Source organism: Lithobates pipiens, unplaced genomic scaffold (assembly GCF_037356315.1).
Source record: "Lithobates pipiens isolate NorthernLeopardFrog02 unplaced genomic scaffold, aLitPip1_a1.2 Scaffold_3, whole genome shotgun sequence".
Lineage (NCBI taxonomy): Eukaryota > Metazoa > Chordata > Amphibia > Anura > Ranidae > Lithobates > Lithobates pipiens.
In genome coordinates, this window is record NW_027507790.1 from 96,893,613 (window position 1) to 96,910,882 (window position 17,270).

Here is a 17,270-nt window from a genome sequence, read left to right on the forward strand (position 1 = left end):
ATATATCACCTGTAGGAGCACATCCAGGGAGAAGAGGTGTCTTAACCTTACATCTTCCTGTATCTCGCTTAGCTGGTCTGGATCCACCTCCCCATCGGAGCTGTAGTCTGACCCGACCTGGCTTTCTATTCCCCCCCCCCCCCCATCCTCCTCTTCTTCCTCTACCTGAGCTAGAGGGAGTGACTGAGAGCCGGATGAGAGCACTAGGTCCCCCTCCAGAGAGGCTCTCCTGGGGAGGATGTGTCTTCTCTATGGGAAAGCTCCTATGGGTCAGGACCCTGGGCTGCTGACTGTCCAGCTGTTTCACGGAAAGACTTGGCTGTTGCCAGAATTTCCATGTACATAGGCTGAAAAACATTTTTATCAGCGTAGAAGCCTCTTTCATTGCTAATTTATTGATACATTTATAGCAGAAGGGTTTCAAATGGGACTTTGGGAGTGTATCCTTACAGTAGCCACATTTCTTAGAGGCGCTATGCCCCGTTACAGCTAGAGGCTGTTTATCGGGGCTCTCCTGGGTTCCGCTAGGGGGATTAAGACAGGAGACAGAACATACATGTAATTTTACTCTGTCTTCCCCCTAACTGTGGGCTTGTACTGGAGGTGGGGGTGTAAGGTGATTGGTGAAGCCCAGCCTGTTCTGGCAGGTCGAGAAATTCTCAGTCCCGTAGAAGCCAGGACCTCTCACCCCATTACCCCCCCTCCCAAGGGGGGTTTCTAGTCACTCGCCTCCCCTGCCTCCTGTTCCATGAGGAAGTCGGCTGTGTCCTGGGCTGCTGGTACTGCTTGTGGGGCTAGTACAGCGAGCCGCTGTTCGCCACCTTGCTCTGTCTCTCCACGCCACTCTTTGTGCCGTTCTCCCAGTGGTTTTTAGCACTTCTGGGTCCCACTGTTCCTCCGGCCGTGTACCAGAGTGAGGCTTTGAGTGCAGCACTTCTGCAAGATGATTACCAGCAATGAAGAGCGGCTGGCGGCTGCGTTTTATGCACATGCAGCGATAGCACCCACTCCCTGTGGCCAGAGCGCTGGTGCAGCCTGGGGGCGACCTGTGAGAAGGACAAGCCTGCAGGTTAGTTCAGCCCTACCCGGTCTCCCTAGAACCTGTCTCAACAGGGGACCATCTGACCCTTCCCGGTCATTTGGTCTTTAAACAAAACAAAAATACTGCTGGGTTCTAGAGAAACACAATCAATACTGGGGATCAAGGGGAAGGGTGGGGCCTTATAACAAGCTGTCAATTGATTGGGTTTCCTGTAGGGAGGAACCCTCAGCTCTCAGGTGTGCCATCCTGGAAGGTGATAGGAGAAATGAAAGTTTCCTATTTAGAATAATAAGCTGTCAGGTTAGTAAATATTCCCAAACTTTTGTCATGCATCTACCTGTCAATCCTGCGCCATCACCTCTTGCCAGCTGAATAACCGTGACATTTAACCGGCTTCATCATGCTGGCCTTTCACAGCCTGGGCTCACAGTACTGCAACACATTCTCACTCATATGGTCATTATGTCAGCAACGTTTTGCACTTTGGTAAGACAAAACACAAAAGAGTGCAAAGCCGTCCTAGTGTTAGGTTGAACATCCATGGCTTCCCCTTCCCCTGTCGAGATCTTGAGGTGTTTTTAGGAGTGCAGCCACAGTGGAGTACTTACGCTGTATCTATCTTCACACAATGTTAGTTTGACAATGTTTTTTATTTTTAACTTTTGTCTAGATGTGTTCCTGACACCCAGAGGATCTGTAGAGAGCAGCAGCACCCTTCGACTTGTCTAATTATCACCAATAGCCAGCTGGAGGGCTATACTAAACGGTTGATTGGCTCAACTGCTAGTTTTTTCTTTTTAGTGTATTTTTTCTACTTTGGTAAGGACTGCCAACCTCTGCACTAGAAGAGGAAGGACCTGTGACATTACTGGACCTACAAGATGACTGCAGGATTAAAAAATTGGCCTGGCTCTGCCCACAGAGCTATGCTGTGTATTCAGGGGGATCTGTGAAAGAATGAAATACAAGTTTCATCTGCCTCTTGGGCAGACAAATTTGTAGTTCTCAATGGACTATGAGTGCGTTAATCTAGTACAGAGTTGCTGGAGGGAGAGTATAGATTCATTAGCTGTGATGCTTAAGTTTTAAAAGGTTTGTAAATGCAGAATTTTTTTTTTTTTTTTTTTTTTTTTTTTATCTTAATGCGTCTATGCATTAAGATAAAAAGCCTTCTGTGTGCAGCAGCCACACCCCCCCCCCCAAGCCCCCATATACTTACCTGAGCCCCATCTAGATCCAGGAGTGTCTCAGCTACCCAGGACTCCCCTTCTAATTGGCTGAAACAGCAGCGTGGCGCAATTGACTCCCACTGCTGTCAAAGTTGGTCAGCCAGCCAATGAGGAGAGAAAGGGGGCAGGGCCGGGCCACAGCTCAGCACCTGAACGGACAGGCTTTGGTGCCGCTTGCTGTGGGGGCCTTGCGGCTTCACAGTCTGGTTACCTACTGTGTATGCTAGAGTCACTCTGCTCATTCTGAGTGGTCCCCGATGTCTTCTGGGACCTGTGTGTCTCCCAGAAGATAGCGGTGGAGACAGAGGAGGGGCCGGACATGGCGTTGATCGCTGCGAATACTGCGGCAATCTTTACCTGTATTAGAAAGGCATATGCTCCCCCCCCCCTGAAAGTGACACCGGGAGGAATCCAGACAGCGGAAGTTCCATTTTTGGGTGGAATGCCACTTTAAAAAAGGACTAAAGGAGAATTCCCCCCCCCCCCCCCTTTTAGAATTGGTTAGGACACAATTTTTTGAAGTTCACATAAACAATTTATTATTCCATTCCTGGGTGTGCTTCATGGATACAAAATTATCACTACTATATAGGTTTTTGTATGTGGATTTAAGTATACATTTTTTTCAGAAGCCTAACACTGTACCTGCAATCCACTGATCATGGGTGCAATGCTTTACGGGCTCCTGTAGAAAACAAATAAATAAATCTACCAAGTATTTAGGGTATAATGTGTAACATGCTCTTGGTTCCCCCCCCCACCCCAATCCCTGCCATGTGACAGCAGGAAGGGGATTCTCTCCCCACACCTGCTGTCACTTCTCAAACAGTAGGGCTGTGCGGGGCTCAGCCCACACAGCTGCATGATTCATTCACAGCAATCTGGTTGAATGAACAAACTATAAGTCCCATCTTCCACCGTAGCATACGGCTTCTAGTGTTGAATTAACTGCAAGGGTATATATGAGAGCTCTCAGTTCATTAACATTTCTCCAGCTTTGTAACTGTCTGTACGGGGGTACAGGCAAGCTGGAGACAAAGTCTGCAGGAGCTCGACAATGTACCCGCAATCTACAGATTGTGGGTGCAATGCTCTTCAGACTCATCAGAAAATAGGAATAATGCACATTTTGGGTTTAGTTAATCCTTCCTTATTTCCTAATCCTAATTTCCTGCCTTAGATTTTATGACCTAAAACAAAGTCACAGTCTACGTTCAAGCAAGAGGCTGTCCGTTTACAAACAGGGTTATGTATCACTAGATGTTGGTGGCAGCTCAAGCACATTTGTGAAACATCTGTTGCAATCATATCAAATATCCCCTTAGGTTCCTCCTCACTAACATTTCCCTGTCAATTACTAGTAGGCGTTTTCTGATGCAAAGAAAAAGGAGAAAAAAAATTAATAAAATAAAAACACACACCACACCCCCCACAAACATACTGCTCAGTTGCATAAGACCAACGATTTTCACTTTCAGATGCAGAACTTCAGAAAATGCACTTGTTTAGACAAGCTTTTCTATGAAATGCCAGACAAATGAAGAGAGCTATTTCTTCCCATTTTATCTAAAAAATGATCAATTAAAGTAACTTAACCGCGCAATCTTGATGCTTTAAAAGCCTTTACAGGTTATCAGTTTAGAGTTCACTGTGAATAGCCCTAAAAATCATTTCTTCCACCCCAACATTTACAAAGATACCTCAAATGTATGGTGCAATTGTTACATACAAATGCGAGCCCTATGTGCGTATTTACATTTGCGTGAGCACGCAGGGCAACAGGGGCGCTTTTTTTTTTTTTAAATAATATTTTCAATATAAAATGTTATTTTTTTATTTTACTCATTTAACTATTGCCATTAGGCAGGGGACAGGGATCTATTAGCCCCCAAATGTCATCTCTGCCCTCCACTGTAGCTAAGCAAGCTCAGATCCTGCTTGTTTAGCTGTTTGCCCAGCTTGGGAATAAAACAACTGAAACTGAAGGCGACAAAATTCTCTTCGCTTCCATGTTCATCCATTGCCTAGGTTGGAGATCAGGGAATGGATGTTACTGCATTCCCAAGCTCCCCAGAGGGAAGGGTGAGCCCAGGAACCACTGCAATCAGTGGCGGGGGGGGCCCTTCCCAGCTGCCCATTTCACTGAGAAACTCATAACCAGACAAAGAAAAAACAGTTACAAAAGGTCATGACCAACTCCAACTGTGAGTTTATTTAAACCAAAAAGGAAGACCAAGCAATAACAAAAAAAAAAAAAAAAAAAAAAAAAAAAAAAAAAAGGGTCTACAACTCTACGCAGATCATGTTGTTAAGATGTTAAATTTAAAAAGTCATTCACAACATTTTTGGTTTTTCATGTTACATTCGACCCAAAAAAAAAAAAAAAATTACAAAAAAAGGAAACTGCACAACAGTATATGTCATTACATATTTCAGGTGTTAGCAAGCAACTTCAAGAGATTTACAAAGTAAAAACTGCCATTGATGATGAACAGTGAGGCATCTAGGGATTTTTGAATAAAACAAATATTACATGCCAAGGAGAATGTTCTTACTTGGATTAAACAATGTTGTAGTAAGGAATACCCAATGCACACTAACAAACCAGAGAACAAAAAAAAGAAAAGAAACAATGAAAAAACTAGCCATCCTACTACTATAAACTCCCAATATGCTTGCCAAACCACTGTGTAGAGCTAAGGACCTTTCGGTCAGCATAAATAACTAGAGAATTTAAATTAGCATTGTAATAGCGGCAGAGATACCAGAGATAGTGGGACTAAACCAGGAACCTGTAACCAAGGGTACAATATTTTGTTAAAAACTTGAGTGACTTGAGGCCCCAATAACTCTTGAGGAGCTAAAACTGGCGGCCGGCTCCTTCCCCACCTGTAAGGCGCCTGGGGCTGATGGTATCCCTATGGATGTGTACACACAATATGGGGAACATATATTGCCTGAATTTTTGAAGGTGTTTAATGCATGCATGGAGGAAGGTACTCTCCCCGAGTCCATGACAAAAGCAAATATAATTTTACTGCTGAAACCGGGGAAAGATCCAGTTGACCCGGGTTCCTACAGGCCTATCTCATTACTACAAAGTGATGTAAAAATCCTTGTCAAAGTCCTGGCGCCCCGGGTCAATGGGATAGTATCCACTATTATCCACCAAGATCAGGCCGGCTTTATGCCTCAAAAATCCACGGTAACGAACCTCAGGAGATTGTTTATCAATATTCAACTACAGGCAGATAATGGGGGGGTGTAGGGCTCTCCTGTCTCTTGATACCAATAAGGATAGTATAGGCTAGAGGCATCTATGGGCGGTGTTGATTAAATTTGGTTTTGGGCAGCGGTTTGTTGCATGGGTTAAGCTGTTGTACACATTCTCGCAGGCGAACATTAGGGTAGCGGATAAGATGTCAGACGCTTTTGCTCGGGGCAGGGGGACGAGGCAGGGTGCCCGCTGTCCCCCCTGCTCTTTGCAATTGTGATAGAACCACTTGCAGCACTCATAAGAGATAATATGCAAATTCATGGATTCAAATATGGGGCCATCCATGAGAAAATCATGTTGTACGCAGACGACATCTTGGCGGACCCCAGGCACACCCTTCCAGAAGTAATGTCCATAATAGAAAAATTTGGTGGATACACAGGCTTGACCATAAATTGGTCTAAGTCAGCTATAATGATGTTAGATGGAGGGGATGTCGCAATCACGGAATCCTGTCCAGTACCAGTAGTAACCAGTTTTAAGTATCTAGGGGTACAAATTACACCCAGAATAGGGGAATACTCCTCCCACAATATATGTCCACTGCTGTCGAGATTCCGGGACAGGATAAATACGTGGAATAACCTTAAGATGTCACTGGCACAAAAAGCCAACCTAATAAAAATGATCCTAATGCCCCAACTGTTATACTTCCTCCATAACTCACCGGTAGTAATACACCTTAAAATTTTCAGAGTGGTAAATACCCTATTCCGGAGGCTACTGTAGAATACAAAGCCCCCTAGGATCAAGGACAGCAGGGGGTTCGCGGTCCACAACCCTTGGCTGTACTATATAATGGCCCAGCTTCAACACTTGGTAGGTTCCATGTCGCATGAACCAATGGGCTCGACTGCGAAGTTGATGCTGCATGCGTCCGGAGCGGAGATCATCCCTATGGGACTGGAAGCTCAAATGTTTAAGAGTTCTAACAAACAGACCCCAACACCATCCATGATACAAAAAAAATCTGGAATAAGGGCAGACAGCTCCAGGGGGTACAGGGATTCACAGAATATAGTCCAATATGGGGCAACCACACATATGCAGAGCTAGATAAACTACAGCCAGACCCAAGATGGCGAGCCCATGGTGTGACAATGATGTCCCACATATTCCGAGACGGTAAACTGATGAATTTGGTAGACTTACAAACTAAATTTAACCTTCCTAAAACCATGACTTTCCCATATATGCAGCTGCGACACGCAGTGGCCGCGCAGGGGACGCAGGGAAATGGGTACTGTCACCCACCCCGGTGTACCATGAGCTGCATTACTCGGACGTCACAAAGGGAATGATATCCCAATGCTACCAGATGCTGCTAGCAAGGTACTTGCGAGATCAACCCTGTAAAGCAATGCCAATGTGGAAAGTGACGTAAGCCATGTCATGGGAGAACAGTGGGAAGAAGCCCTGCAAGCTATAAACTTGTGTTCCTTGAATGTGGCGCAAAAAGTCTCCCAACTCTATTTAATACTGAGAGCACATTACACACCGGTCAAACTATACAAGATGGGCAGGCTAGCAGACCCCTTGTTCGGTAGGTGCAGGCAACATGGGGGGGGGGGGAACCTCGTCCACCTCCTGTGGCGCTGCCCAAAGCTCCACCGGTACTGGAAAGAGGTAACTCACACACTCAACGTGGTGCTTCAAATGCAGATACCTATGGACCCTATATGCTGTATTCTAGGGGTCCTGGAGGATGCAATTCCTGAGGAGCCGGTCAGGGTCTCCAGGGCACTATTCCAGGCAAGAAAACTCCTACTAATGGGCTGGAAATCCACGGTGCTTCTACCAGGGCGGCCTGGATAACGCATATGGGCAATATATGGTAGCATATGGGTAACACCCTCATAATGGAAAAATATACCTACCAGCACAGGGGATGCCCGGGCAGGTTTGAGCGCATATGGTCAAGATGGCTGGATTCACCTGGGTTAAGACCAAACGAGCTAGTGATGTCCAGACTTCTACAATGTCTATAAAACAGATTGCCTATGTCAGGTATGACAAGATAAATGTGGTATCCTTAAGAGGTATGCGGGCGGATGGTGGGGCAGAGGACCAGAGGGGGGAGAAGTGTGATGATGTAACATCTGTATGTACATTAGCAAGCAAAAGCTGTATAGTTGTAATTGTGCACTGGAAGTTGCTGTATATCTATGTGTTCAATAAAAACCTGATTAAAAAAAAAAAAAAAAAAAAAAATAACACACAACCTTGAGTGAAGTATACCGATGCTTCGAAATAAGTCTCTTTAACCACTTGACCTCTGGAAGATTTACCCCCTTCGTGACCAGGCCATTTTTTTGCGATACGGCATTACATTGACAAATCTAAATTCTTCATCAATTTAGGCCAACATGTATTCTACTATATGTTTTTGGTAAAAAAAAAAAAATCCCAATAAGCGTATATATTGATTGGTTTCCGCAAAAGTTATAGCGTCTACAAACTATGGGATTTAAAAAAAAAAAATTTTTTTTTTTTTACATTTGCTAGTAATTGTGGCGATCAGTGACTGCGATATTGGGGCAGGACAAATCAAACACCTGACACTTTTCAGTGACACTAATCGAGTTATCAGTGCTAAAAAATATGCACGGTCACCATACTGACACTGGCAGGGAAGGGGTTAACATCAGGGGGATAATCAAAAGGTTAACTGTGTGCCTAGGTTGTGCTTACCCACTGTGGGGGGGAGATGATTTGACTAGGGGGGGAAGGCAAAAATCCATGTTCCTGCTTTGCAGAAACACAGGATCAATACCTTCTCTTCTGACAGAAAGACAATCTGCCTTGTTTATATAGGTAGATTGTCATTCTGCCTGTGGCATCGGTGGGTGACGGCAGACAAAGTCTGCGGTAGCCGCCACTGGGCTCCTGTTGTGTGTAAGAGCGGGTCGCCCCAGACCTGGAAGTGTCAGATCACGTCCTAGGTACGTGATCTGGCACAGAGCGGCCGCCCTGCCACAGTAAATGTATGGTAGGTGGCTCGCACATGGTTAAGCAGGGTATAGTTAACCTGTGAACCCCATTACTCAAAAGGTGGGGGGCATTGGGGCAATCCAGGTCAGCAAAACACATTTATTTACGAGCCAGAAAAAATAGTCTAGAGATAGCCCTTTGAGCATGGGGCATGTATAGTCCATCTGAGAACCGCAATATGCAGGTCAAAGGATCATTATGTTGAACCAATTGAAATGCCTGTTTTAAAACATTATTCCATTCCAGTAATGCACTAGTTTGGGGCATATTCAGAACTTATGTAAGTGATCAGCAGAATAAGCAACACATCTTGGGCAGGCCGGGCTTTCTCTATGACACTTTCTGCAATTTAAGGGGCATACAGTGTGCATGATGGATAACAAAAGTTGTGACAAGCACTAGGTAGGAGATAGACACCAAGGGTACTTTTTTTTTTTTTTTTTTTTATAAAACACAACTTGCCAAATTTCTCCATCTATGGCCAAAATGTTTGTAGGCTAGCCTATTCTGCCTGGAAGCTGCAGGTTAACTTTGCAATGGTACAAAAGTGACCTAAAGAGAGCATAAGGCCCTGCTCATCAGTGACTAGTTGATCTAGAAGTGGGGTATCACTCTGTCTAAGAGACAAATATCTGGCCTGAACTAAAAAATGCATGGCGGAGCCATTTACAAGATTTTTAAAACATGCAGTTTGCCTCAAAATACAATGTGGAGATCCTGCCGTGAAAGTCCATTGTACGCACTTCCTGTGAAATGGTAGCAATGCTCTCTATATCTCAAATGTGCTTCTGTATTCCTCCCTGTCACATGAGCTCCCAAAGACGACTACAAGTCACAATTTCAGCAAACATATTACACTGGCATAACCCGCTGTTGCCAGCGCCCAAACTTTCACCCTGAGAAAAACAGTTTAGCCATCGCTAGATTTCATGTAGATCGGATGTGGATGAAAAGAAAAATAAGTAAATAAAAAGCAACCATTGTTAGGGCTCCATTCTGGGCAACATATGACACCCACACCTCTAACCTATTCTGGAGGGCGTTTTACCCAAGTTCTCTGTCCAGGTCCCTTGCGGTATCGTTTCTTGGTGCAGTGGATTGCTAATCCAGCACTGCAGATACACCCAAGATCACCTCCCTCTGCAGCCCCCTTGTACTGACATCACCTGTCTGGATCCTGAGACGACTTTTGGCACTGGATAGCCAAAGGAAAGCTGCAGGAAAGTCAATAGGAAACATACAGGTCTTGCAAGTGACATGGACACCAGAAGGAACCCACCAGAAAGAATTCCAGAGATGGGCTTAAAATAAAAAAAAAATAAAAAAAGGGAAGAATGGCAGTTTATGATGCACAGTCCTTTAGCAAAACTATTGGACATGGATGGTAAACGTGCTACAAGACAATTGCACATTAGCTGCTCATGCCATAAACCTAAAACTACAGACACAGGATCTAAACAGTCTGAACATTTTTAAGTGCCAATAAGAAGACTGTCATTACAAAACCCAGAGGGTGTCCTGTGTCCGATCTGCACTTGGCTTTAATTGTCACAGAACAAGCAGACCTTATATAATGCATTTCACATGGTTCAGTAAACCTGCCTGGGAAGTTTACCTACTGTTGGCTCTGAGAACACTGAATAACTAAATATCAGTAGAGCATGGCATGTTGTGTGTTAAAGCCATGCATACAGGTGATAAAGATGCTGGTATCAGTCTAGGCCTCTCCAGCAAGTTCTTCGCTAGTAACGAGAACATAAGAAAAAAAAAAAAAAAACACACACACACACACACACACACACACACACACACACACACACACACACTTCCTCTGGATTCACCCGTTAGTACACATCGCACAGGACCCTTGCGGTTTTAGAAGTACAGAACACCCTTTATCTTAAAAAAAAAAAAAAAATTAAAAATACTTCTTTCAAGTAAAGCACTTCATAGAATGCTGTCTTTTTATGTTACAGAATTAAAGCAGACTAAGCCTTTATATTTTTAAAAACCCCTTCATTTTACATTTTGTACTGATAAAACATAATAAAAAAAAAAAAAAAAAAAAAAAAAAAAAACACACCAAATCTGAAGGCATTTCTAATAGAGATCAGTGGTAAGTATCTGACACACCCTACAGAGAAGAAAGCAGCTATCTATACAGATTTATTCTCTACAGCTGTGACTGCGTTCAACCTCTCCCAGTGCAAAAATCATGAAATGAATGGCACCGCTGATACAGTTAGTAAAGTTAACAAACTAAATTTAAAGAAAAGTGAAATAAATGCAAAGAGATCAAAAACACAAGGACAGATCATCGTTAGTCAGTTTTGTAGCATACATACCAGAAAATCAGAGCAACAAATCTAGTGCGGCCACACCTAAGTCCATGTTCTCTTTTATTTCTGAGCTGAAGCTTTGCCTAACACAGCTGCAGGGTCTTCCCTACAGACAGTCTCTATAGCAGCAAGAGGTCAGCCAGCCTCAATACTTACTACAGCTCTACAGCGATGTGCTTGAATAACTCTGTTCCGTTTCCCCTACTTCAGTCAACTTCCTGGCTTGAACTTTCTTTTCCTTTTACGTGAGTTAGAACGATATTTCTCAGCGACACAGAGAGAAGTAGTGGGGACTGCATTTCAACAGGGACAGTCAGTATTACAGTGGGTATAAAAAGTCTCACACACCTCTGTAGAAATGCAAGATTTTGAGATGTAAAACATTCAGACCAAGATAAAATTACTTCTGAATTTTTTTTTTTTGCCCACCACCTTTAATGTGACCTAACTTGTACAATGCAACTTAAAAATAAAAATAAATAAACACCGTCAGCTAGGTCGGAGACATTGTATGAACGATCTGACGTTAGTGGTGAGACAACCCTCCACCACAACACTCCTATCAGCCCTCTCCGCCATCAGGAGCCGGTCAGCTGCTGGTTTTCCAGCATGCTCGCCCAACAGAAGCCGGCCAAACTGTCAGCTTCTGTCAAACCGGCTGCATTTATACACGGGCTGAACGTCAGACGTTTCTTATAAACCGGCCAGGGTTGCCCGGCATTCGGCCCATGTGTACGGAGCTTCACCAGAAGAAAATCAAAGTTTTTGAATGGCCCAGCCAGAGCCAGGACCTGAATCCGATTGAAAAATCTGTGGGGTGACCTGAAGAGGGCTTTGCATAGGAGATGCCCTCGTAATCTGACACATGTGGAACACTAATGCAAGGAAGAGTGGGCAAAGATTCCAAAAGACTGAATACGGTCATAAAATTTAAAAATGTGTATATTTATGCAACCATTATATTTTAGTTTTTTTTTATTGCCGCCCCTCCTTGGTGGGCAGTTGTTGTAGGCATAGTGACATACCAGTTATGTCACTACCTACTTCCAGGTTTAGGACACAAGCATATTCAGGGTGTAACATGTTATGAATGCACCTGCCCTCACACCTCCCGCTGTACCAGCTAGTGGGAATCTTCCCCACCTACTAGCTATCAAAAAAAAAAAAAAAAAAGAAGACGGGAGAAAGTCACCATGAGGGACTCTGCTGACCCGTCCACATCACTCATTAACAGCGCTCTGTGAATGGAAAACTACAAAGTCCGGTAGCCTTTGCGGCTGTCAGCTTGTAATTTTTAAATGAACTCCCACTGCGCTGTGAGCCATGTCAGCATGTATTGGCTCCCTCGTATGAGGTACGAGCAAGCCTATACACTGACAGATCTGCAGGAAACCTGTATGGCATCAATGATCTGCTGATCGCTGGTGCAATGCTTTACAGGCTCCTACAACAAAAATAAATGCACTTTTTTTTTTTTTTTACCTGCAAAATAAATGTGATTATTTTTTATGAAAAGGTGAACTTATCCTTTAAGCCCTTGATTCCCCTAGGGAGATTAACCCTTTCCCAGCCAGTATCATTAGTACAGTGAATAGTATTATCACAGTATTGATGTCTTTGGCAGTCCTCTCCAGCGTCAGTTAGTGTCACATTGTCCGCCGCACTATCGCAGTCCCATTACAAGTCATCATTCACCACCATTAGCAGTATAAAGTAAAAAATGTATGAGAGATTATATATATATATATATATATATATATATATATATATATATATATATATATATATATATATATATATATATATATATATATATATATATATATATATATATATATATATATATATATATATATATATATACACATACATACATACATACATACATACACACACACACACACATACACACAGAGCTGAAGTGCCTAAAGATTTTGGTTTGTTTTTAAATGAATTTCACAGAATAGAAGTAGTCCAATTAATGGTGGAAAAAATTCAGAAGATTTATCTTGGTCATATTCTTTTACATCCCTAAAACCTGCTTTTTAAAAGGGGTGTGTAGAGATTTTATAGCCACTGTATGATGTATGGGGTCCTGTCCTACAACAAAAACACACAAAACAGTGCTCACTCACAGTCATTGGCTGCAAGCGCTGATCAGATGCTAGTTTTAGAGCATGTCCCTCATACCGCCTTCTAGCAAAAGGACAGCTGTACACATGGGCTGAAGGTTTCTGTTGAACTAGCTGATATTCGGCTCATGTGTACCAGCCTAAAGAGAACAGTATAAATAATTGCCAACATCATCCAAAACTGATATTAGCTGGTAGAGTCACCAAAGCTTAGAGATTTTTCTGCACAGAAGTTTAAGAAGGGTGTTGTAACAACACCACTTCCTCTATTAAAGACAACCCATAAGGACAGCGGTTGCTCAGATCCCATGCTAGAGGCAGTCACTGCATGATTAGGGATTTATTGCTACTTACAGGGAAGACTCAAACAAGCCAAAAAAAAAAACAACCAGATGATATTGACAAGCAGTGATAACTGAATGACAACAGACAGATTTTGTCCGTCCGCTATGCACTTCTACTTTAGTGTAATACTAAGAGGTTCCAAACCAAAGCTTCACAGAAATTGAGTATTGATAACCATTCCGTGCCCAGGCCCATTGGTTATTGCTCCTGAGTCCACCCAAACTGCATGTCAAAATTCTTAACAAGGGCAGTGTGCGTTCTGCATGCATACCAAATTTTGATATGTAACAGTGTCCATGCAACTGCTACATCTGAATGAATGAATGAAATACTTGTATAGCGCACAATGCGATCTGAATCGCCTCTAGGCGCTGTGTCCATCTGCATCCTACTTTATAGCCTGCCTGCATACAGCATAGGGTGGATGCAGGTGTAATACCAAACGTGGCCTGCACATGGAACTAGTGTCAATGCCAGCCTGAATGAAGCCTTAAACTGAATCCAAAACAGACGGTTTTGCCGCGATTGTCGCACAACAAATCGCGTGAAGTTTGTCGCAATATAAGGAGCAGGAGCTTTTTTAGGCATCAAGCTTTACGCAATGCGCCATGTGTTAAATCACGCAGCATTTTAGGGGCCACTGAAAATAATGGCATCAAACCTATGTTTTGCAAATGTAGTGCATTTTGAATCACGGGCAGAAACGCAGCAATTCTGCTTGCATTTTCTAAGAGGTGCTGTTAAAATATAAAAAAATAAATAAATGAATAAATAGATCGCACACGAGAGCGCCAGGTACTATTCATTTCAATGGCACCTAAGAACACAGTGCCGATTCTGATGCCCAAAAGAAGTTCCAGAACCATTTTTTGGACAACACGTCACGCAATTTGGTTTGCGGAATTGCAGCGAGATTTGTCGCATAACAATCAAGGCAGAATCGCACCGCATTTTTAGGTGGCATTGAAATGAAGGGCGCCTGAACATGCTGATGTGAGATTTGACATTTTTCACTGTGGGTTTTGAAATCCGTGATTCAAAAAAGCCTCTTGCGTCCGTTTATGAAGCAGTCCACAGTCCATAAACCGTTTATGAAACAGAGATAATTGGGGGAGAACCTGTTTGAACATGTTCCCGCCGATGATCTCCGCACACTGAGAATCCTCATTGACTGGCACAGATAGGCCAGTTTATGAAGTTCTGATCTCAGCGCTTCACTGGTGATGTGTGTCAGAATTCACCAGCTCAGAGGTGGAGAACCGGGGAGTTTATAGAGAAAATACTGGGGGATCTGAGGAGGAAAGGGGATTATGAACGTCCTAGCTCGATCGAATATTATATATTTTACACACACACACACACACACACTTTATTTTATTAGCATTAACCAAGCTGTCTGTCCGTGTATTGAGCGGTGATAATTTATCACTGCTTAACCACTTCAGCCCCGGGCCATTTGGCTGGCAAAAGAACCAGATTCGGCACTGCGTCGTTTTAACTGACAATTGCACGGTTGTGTGGCGTGGCTCCCAAACAAAAAACTGATGGCCTTTTTTCCCCACAAATAGAGCTTTCTTTTGGTGGTATTTGATCACCTCTGCGGTTTTTATTTTGTGCGCTATAAACAAAAAAGCGCCAATTTTGGGGAAAAAAAATAGTTTTTCCTCAGTTTAGGCCGATATGTATTCTTCTACATATTTTTGGTAAAATCGCAATAAGCGTTTATTGATTGGTTTGCACAAAAGTTATAGCGTCTACAAAATAGGGGATAGTTTTATGGCATTTTTATTAATACTTTTTTTTTTTCCACTAGTAGTGGCGGCTATCAGCGATTTTTATTGTAACTGCGACGTTATAGCGGACAGATTGGACACTTTTGGTGCTATTTTGGGACCATTTACATAGTGCTATTAAAAATGCATTGATTACTGTGTAAATGTGACTGGCAGTGAAGGGGTTAACCATGGGGGGGGGGGGGTTGCTGTAGGGTTTAAGTGTGCCCTAGTGAGTGATTCTAACTGTGGGTGGGGGAGTCTGGGCTATGTGTGACACGACACTGATTAACGCTCCCGATACAGTGACAGTGTCACTGGGCAGAACGGGGAAATGCTTGTTTACATTAGCATTTCCCCGTTCTTCCTCTCGGTGAGGCGATTGCAGGTATCCCCGTGGACATTGAGTCCACGGGACCTGTGATCATGCTCATGGAGCTCACGGCCAGTGGGTGCGGCGCTAGACGCTTCTTAACCACTTAAGCCCCGGACCAATTGTCAGCCTAAGGACCAGAGGTCTTATTACAATTTCGCACTGCACTGCTTTAACTGGTAATTGCGCGGTCATGCAATGTTGTACCCAAATGAAATGTGCGTCCTTTTCTTCCTACAAATAGAGCTTTCTTTTGATGGTATTTGATTGCCTCTGCAATTTTTATTTTTTTACGATATAAATAGAAAAAGACCAAAAATTTTGAAAAAATGAAATATAAAAAAAAAAAAAAATATTTTCTACTTTTTGTTTAAGAAAAATCAAATAAAACTAAATTTTATGCCGCGTACACGTAGCAGACTATCCGGCGCACTTAGTCTGGTGGACTTTCCGAACGAGCTACTTGCCCACACATTTTTCAGCGGACTGATACGGCGTACTAAGTCCGCCGGACTATCCGCCGTACTTTTGAAATGAACGGACTCGCCCACACACGCGGAGGAAAGTCCGCTCATTTTGAGCGCTTCGCCAGGTAGCCAGGGCCAGCGAAGGAGGCGTCGCTGGCCCCGTCACTTGGTACGGACTTAAAGGGGAACCCCCTACGCCGAAAAATCGGCGTGGGGGTCCCCCCCCAGGTCCATATCAGACCCTTATCCGAGCACGCTACCCGGCCGGCCAGGAAAGGGGGTGGGGACGAGCGAGCGCCCCCCCCCCCCCCCCCCGAGCCGTACCAGGCCGCATGCCCTCAACATGGGGGGGGTGCCTTGGAGAAGGGGGGGCCACGCGGCCCCCCCCATCCCAAAGCACCTTGTCCCTATGTTGATGAGGACAAGGACCTCTTCCCAACAACCCTGGCCATTGGTTGTCGGGGTCTGCGGGGGGGCTTATCAGAATCCGGGAGCCCCCTTTAATAAGGGGGCCCCTGGATCCCGGCCCCCCCATAAAAAAAAAACAACACACAAGGGTTAAAATAGTTTATTGCACAGCTATCTTCTGCTCTTTTGCTAGCTCTTTCACTAGTGGAGGAGCCCGGCTTTCTTCTTCACCGCCGCCCTCTTCTTCCGACTTCGGGGGTCTTGTCCCCCTCTTTGGTTCTTCTTGCCGTGCCACCGCGCCTTCTTCTAGCTCTTTTACAGGCGGTGGCCCGGTCTTCTGCCGCCGCTGTCGCCGTCTTCTGTTCTTCTCTTCTGATGTTGCCTCGTCGCTGTCTCTGCTCACAATGACGGGGACGCGGCGCCTTATATAGGGACATCACCGGATGATGTCCCCGCCCATTATGATGTCATAGTTCCAGAGAAAGAAGCGGACTTTTCTCTGGGCGGGAAAAGTCCGTTCATTTCAAAAGTGCAGATGACTAGCACACACACGGCCGGATTGTCCGCCAAAATGCTTTCTTAGTCCGCCGGACTTTTGGGTAAAAAAAGTCTGCCGGAGCCCACACACGGCGGGATCAAGTCCGCTGGACTTTTCCACCGGATTGTTTGATCGTGTGTACGAGGCATTAGTCATACATTTAGGCCAAAAATGTATTCAGCCACATGTCTTTAGTAAAAAAAATGTCAATAAGCGTATATTTATTGGTTTGCGCAAAAGTTATAGCGTCTACAAACTAGAGTACATTTTCTGGAATTTACACAGCTTTTAAATTTATGACTGGGCAGTACAAAACTCCCCCAAATGACCCCATTTTGGAAAGTAGACACCCCAAGG

At 44.1% G+C, this 17,270-nt stretch overlaps 1 protein-coding gene across 10 annotated transcripts in view; it reads right to left on the reverse strand.

Moving 5' to 3' along the window:
* Positions 1–17,270, reverse strand: part of TAOK3 (TAO kinase 3) — a 401,409-nt gene that overhangs the window by 369,927 nt on the left and 14,212 nt on the right. For 2 of the 10 annotated variants that reach the window (XM_077462073.1, XM_077462067.1), the window contains exon 1: positions 10,885–11,030. The exons of 7 other annotated variants lie outside the window; for them this stretch is intronic. The gene's annotated coding sequence lies outside the window, so the exon portion shown is untranslated. Of the gene's footprint in view, positions 1–10,884; positions 11,035–17,270 lie in introns of those variants that run through there. One more of the 10 variants, XM_077462069.1, reaches the window with a different exon arrangement.